This window comes from Acanthisitta chloris, unplaced genomic scaffold (genome assembly GCF_000695815.1).
Source record: "Acanthisitta chloris isolate BGI_N310 unplaced genomic scaffold, ASM69581v1 scaffold7298, whole genome shotgun sequence".
Classification (NCBI taxonomy): Eukaryota; Metazoa; Chordata; class Aves; order Passeriformes; family Acanthisittidae; genus Acanthisitta; species Acanthisitta chloris.
Genome location: NW_008687547.1, coordinates 27240 through 33661, shown reverse-complemented (window position 1 = coordinate 33661; position 6422 = coordinate 27240).

The following is a 6422-nucleotide window of genomic DNA, read 5'->3' as shown; positions in this document are numbered from 1 at the left end:
AACAGCTGTGCATCAGTGCTGTTGGATTCAAGTGATCCCAAATAGGATGGAGGTGGAAGAGGTGAGAGCTTGGGATGGAAGCATCCACCTGAGCCAGGACAGCAACATCCTCATCTTGATTCAACCTTTGTCCCATGGCAGGTCTGAAGAGGGGATTGTGTGAGACTGAGGTTTTGCTATAGGAGAAGGAATTTAACTTTCCAAGTCTCTCTATAAAAAAAACAAACAGAAAAGTACATGCAAGTTTATCCTTGACCTTGGTGCAAATCAGTATGGAAAAATCTGTCAGAAACAGAGGCACAAAGGCTAGACCTTTGGGGACATCTCTAAGCCAGATGGGTGTCACAGGCCACTTGGTGACACAATGGAATGTTTCAAGGCCAGGTTGGATGGGGCTTGGGGCAACCTGGTCTAGTGGAAGGTGTCCCTGCCCATGGCAGGGGGGTGAAACCGGGTGATCTTTAAGGTCCCTTCCAACCCAAACCATTCCATGATTCTATGATTCTTTCCACTGTTCTTTAGCTATTTCCCAAGCAACTGTCACCAGCCAGGTGAATTACTGGATTCTCCAGCCTCAATCAATCCCCATTTCTGCTTGCACCAAACAGTAGGTCAAGAGAGCATCATTTCTCCTTCAATTCCACAGAGGAACATTTGTTATTCAGAACAAAATACTATGTTGCTGTGTTATTTAATCAAGTCAAAATTCATAGGCAGCATCTGTGCAGCAGATAAAATGTTTTGGGACAGTTTAGTCCTTTTCTTATCTGAGTGATTATGGTTATATAAAGACTTTTCTCTCAAACACGGACATGGAGTTTCATAAGCATGGGACCAAAATAGTGCCAAGTAGCCAACCATCTCCCCTTGATCACACCGGATTAGTACAATTAATCTGTAGGTATTAGTGACCAGCAGGGTTTTGCCTGGAGGATATAATATATATTTATTATTTCATATCTGATTTCCTCCATGAGCAGAAAATTCAATCATGGGCTTTTCTTTGTATTGTTATATTTTTGCAAATGGTGTCGCAGGATCTGGAAAATTACTGAGGGGGCTCTTGCTCAGAGTGGAGACAGTAAGCAAAGGGAGGGATGAGACCTCTGCTCAGTTTTTATGTCTTCTGAGAATGATGTAATTGGGAATTGCCTGCTGGAGAGGTATGAGCTGGTGTGGGACCTCAGACAGTGCCTGCTGGGGTTAGTGGAAGAGCAGCAAATATCCACCAGTATAACCAGCTCTAAAGGCACTTTCAGACACTACTGCTACTGCTGCCTAACACTGGAGGAAATCAAAGCTCAGAAACATAGAATTAATATGGGAAGTGATTTTCCCCTTCTACTCTGCCCTTGTGACACCTCACCTGCAGTACTGTGTCCAGCTTTGGGGCCCACAAGACAAGGACATGGAGCTGTTGGAACAAGTCCAGAGGAGATCACAAAGATGCTCCAAGGGCTGGAGCTATGGAGTCAGGCTGGCAGAGATGGGGTTGTTCAGCCTGGAGAAGAGAAGGCTCCAGGGACAGCTTAGAACCCCTTTCTGTACCTAAAAGGGCTCTGAGAGAGCTGGAGAGGTTCTTTTAAAAAGTGATCTGATAAGGGCCAGACTAGCCACCAGCCACCAGAAGATGAAAAAAAAAAAAGAAAGCCCAAACATACAGTGATCTTTCCTCTGAGGACCTATTTCAAATCTGTCACCTGCTAATTTTATCAATTATTCACAACTTCTTGTATTAGAAAAGAACATAAACCTTTCTTTTTTACTCCCCTTCCTACACACTTCCTAAAAGTGAGGGCGATCCTAAATACTATCCGAATCCACAGTTAGAGTCATGGTGATGCAAACAGAGATACTGAGGTGCTGGAGCACGTCCAGAGGAGGACAGTGAAGCTGGTGACAGGTTTGGAGCACAGTCTGATGAGGAGCAGCTAAGGCAGCTGGGGATGTTCAGCCTGGAGAAAAGGGGGCTCAGGAGGACCTTCTTGCTCTCTACAACTACCTGAAAGGAGGTTGTAGCCAGGTGGGGGTTGTTGTGTTCTCCCAGGTAACAAAAGATAGAACAAGAGGAAATGGTCTCAAGTTGTGCCAGGTGAGGTTTAGACTGGATATTAGGAAAAGTTTCTTCATGGAAAGGGTTGTCAAGCACTGGAATAGGCTGCCCTGGGAAGTGGTGGAGTCACTGTCCCTGGAGGTATTTAAAAGACATGTAGATGTGGCACTGAGGCACTAGATTTCACAGTGGTGGGTTAATGGTTTGAATCAACGATCTTAGAGGTCTTTTCCAACCTAATTGATTCTCTTATCACCTAGAAAAGACCAATGGGCTTTGCCAGCACTTTTCATTTTTCTTAGCTTTATGAAATGAATGAGCAATGTTCTCCCATCCCTTGCAGGGAGATGGCTGTAGATTACAGCAGAAAGCAGAGTGTTACATGATCAGCTCAGATAGGAACATGGAAATGAGTATGGTTTTTTTTCAGCAGCCCCCGCTTATAAATACTAAACTCTGCTTATGTGGCACAGAAGGTGAATTGCAGGTCACTGCAAAGATAGGAATCAAAAAGGTTTAAGCTGCGTTTCCAAAGTCCATCTGTTGGAGCTGTCTTTGTTAGGACAAGCCCCTCACCTTCAGCTTTTTTTTTCATATACCAGGGGGATATTTGCAACACACCAGCTAGGTAAGGTTCAGACATTGGCTGTGATCCTCTCACCACTGTCTCTCTCCATCAGCAGAGCAAAACCAGAGGTTTCACAACACCTCTTTGCAATGCCCACTTGATACACATCACACCTCAGACTCTGCACATCACAGAGGCTGTCCCAGAGGCTACAACCATCCACACTTTGGATGGCTGAATGGGGCTTTGAGCAACCTGGTCTAGTGGAAGGTATCCCTGCCCATGGCAGAGGAGTTGGAACTAGATGATCTTTAAGATCCCTTCCAACCCAAAACATTCCATGATTCATTGTAGGCACCATTCTGTGCATTCCCCTAAAGATGAGCTACTATGAACCACATTTCTGAGGCTTTCTTAGGCTCGTTGTGACACCTGCAGTAAAATCCAGGCTGCAAATCAGCTTCAGCCATTGAATTTACAAAGAGCATTAAAGCAATGCAGTGCTCCAGATTCAGGGTGGCAGCAGAACTGAAACATCCAGTAGAGTTAAAAATAAAACAGTTTCAGTACCTAAACACAATCCTTCTGCTTCCTATTTTCTGCCTGACAGCACCCTCTTCTGGGAAGTGGGTGCTGCTGGCTGAAGGGTGCACACTGCTCAGCTCCCATCAGCTCCTCAGTGTTGAACACCAACAAGCAAAGGGCAGAGCACTCTCAGGGTGAGTTTGGACAGAGTGGCATCTATCAGTCTCTTCTGAGATGTTTTTTGCAGTTACCTCTGAAGGAGTTTGAAGATTGCTGCATGACTGAGTGCTGATCAAAGTCACAGCACCCAGTTATTCAGTATCCACAAGCTGATGGGTGCAGCTCCCAGCAGCCAGCACAGACACAGGTAAAGCTTGGCATACTCCTGCTTGGGGGTGCCAAAGCAGCAGGTAAAATCTGCACTGCCCTGATGAGGACTGTTCTAAAATACTCAGTTATGTACTCAGACAAGTCTCAGACTTTTTATTTGCTGAAAACACAGGTGAACAATCACCTTTTTGCAAATTGTGTACATATTAGAAGATGTGTGTTCAGCTGGCTACACCTCATAGCAACATGGGCTGTGAGCTAAGAGGGGGATAAACAGCTCAGCTACCCAGGGATGCTGGGCAGGGCTGGGGTACCACCATCAGCATCTGCATAGCAAGGGTCCAGGTTCCACCTCCTCCAAAACCATCCATGTCCCTTGCTCTCCATAACAGCAGGAGTGCCTTGCTTGTGGCTAGCAATGGTTAGGTCTCCACTTAATGGATTTAACATCATGCAGCTGGTTCCAGGGCTTGTTCTGTATTTTAAATAACAAGTTTTTTAACTACAGACAACATGCAGGGCTTACCTGCATCCCAGGCTAGCATTCTTTTTTGAAAACCAAGTGGTGAAGTAGAGACGCAATTTACTGTCTAATTAGTTCCCGTGTGATGGTTTCCCATGCACTGCAAACTTTCCCAGTCACTGCAAAATTTTCTGTGTTCTTACATGAAGGATATAGTCCTGCTGCATCTACTGGCAGTGTGGGGTGTTTAATTATCTTTTTCAGGCATGGACAGCAGCAGGGGCTGGGAGGTGGATGAAGGGGAGTTGACCTGCCTCTCCAGCCACTGCTCAAAAGGTGAGCAGCAAGAGCAGCTGGGAGAGAGCAAGTCTGACAACTGCTTGGAGGCAGGAAGGTCTTTCACTGCTGTTCAAAGTCCATGTCAGTTCAGGGTCTCCTCAAAACCAGGGACATCCCAAAGCACTGATCACTTCAGAAAGTCCTGCCTGGCCTTCTGTGCTCCTCTCCCTGCCTGTGGGCTGCTGGCTGGGTTTGCACAGCACCTGGCACACAGGCACCATGTCTTGTCCAGTCCATGTTACACTCAAATTAAGAACCAGGTTTAATTTTTTACATTAGCTCTGTGCATCTCGGGGTATTTGCCAAAGACTATGACCCTTGCTTACCCCAACACAGGGGAAACAGGTGAAGAAAGCCCCCAGCAGGGATCCACAACTGTTCTTCTCAATGGCTTACACACCACAGGCCCTTGAGCAGCTCCAAGCTGAAGAAACACCCCAGTGCATTCACTTTGCTCCAGGTCAGACACCTCTTTCAAGCACAGGACAGACCCATAAAGCAGCACTTAACTCCAGGCTGAGTTTTGAGGAGGAAAAGGACGATGGAAGGCAGTGACCACATGCCTGCTGTCACCACTAGGACAAATTCATGCAACCAAGCTCAGCAAAACAAAACAAAATCAGCAGCACAGTGATTTTGGATCATGATAAAACCCCCACCCTCGCCAACACCCCTGGGTCATCTGCTTCTACAGAAGTTTAGCTAAAACTAAAGGAAATTAGTTAGAGGCATTCACTAATTGCTGTTTGCCTGCCAGTCTGGAGAAGGCATCAGCTGCCAGCACAGAGAAAGTAGCTTCCAGTCACACACTAACCCATTGATATTTTCAAGTATCCTCTTCTGCATCCCTTTTTTAAAGCCTTTCCTTGCCCAGTGTCAGACTTGCTTATGCAATGAGCTAACACAGCTAATGCTTCCTTGAGGGGATTAATGCACCTGCTGCTGACAGAGCTTGATTTACCCTGGGACTGAAGAAAGCTCCACAATGTGAAGCTACTGGAGCGAGTACAAAGGGGTTGTTTAGCCTGAAGAGAAGGCACTAGTGAGACCTTAGAGCCCCTTCCAGTACCTAAAGGGGCTGAAGATAGCTGGAGAGGGACTTTTAACAAGGGCATGGAGTGACAGGACAAGGGGTAATTTAAACTGACAGAGGACAGGTTTAGATTAGCTATTAGGAAGAAATTCTTCCCTGTGAGGCACTGGAACAGGTTGCTCAGAGAAGCTGTGGCTGCTCCATCCCAGGGAGTGTTTAAGGCCAGGCTGGATGGAGCCCTGAGCAACCTGGTCTAGTGGGAAGTGTCTCTGCCCATGGCATGGGGATTGGAATTAATGATCTTTGGTTCCTTCCAACCAAAACCATTCTATGATTCGTAGTTTCTAACCAGTCTTTAAAGGAGTGTTTAAACCCAAGCAAAAACTTTGAGGAGAACGTTTCCCAGCCCTCTGAAGGAGAGGTTTCTAGTCCAAGGATAGAAATCCCTGTGCTGGCAGTACCAGAGCCCTCTCCACAGGCTGGAGGACATGTGAGCAGGTTGAGAAGAAATCACATAGAAGGAGACAAGACCTTGCTTCACCACTTCTCAGTGGGATGAGAGCCTGAAAGACAAGCAGTTCTCAGGCCTTTCCCACCTGGTCCAGGCCAGGCAGGGTTTAAGTGCTCTGCAAACACCAAGGTGCCATTCCCACCCTCTGGCTGCAGCAAGGCACTCTGGCAGCACATGGATCTGAATTTCTCCAGTGCCTGAGGAAGTCAAAGGGTACCTGGCTGTTTTCCCACCTGCTCAGGGCACTCTGGTTTCAGTCCTTGCTGCCAGAAGACATTTAATGATAGTGTGACCCTGCCAGCTCCTACTCTCCATGCTCCCAGCTCCTCACTCCCTCAGCCAAGCAACCCAACCATGTCACACAGGAGCTTGAACTGGAACAGGATATACCACCCCTTCTCCATTCTCCCACAAAAAAATGCTCCCAGCTGTGCAGAAACAGGTATTAAACACTTGCTGCCAAAAGAAAGCAGTGAACCCCTCTGTTAAAGTGGCTGCTTGAACCACAGGGCAGTGGTGAAAGGAGGACTGACACCATGACCAACCTCATAAACAGGAGGTCAAGCAACTAGTACCATCTTGCACAGGAGTCCAAGGTGA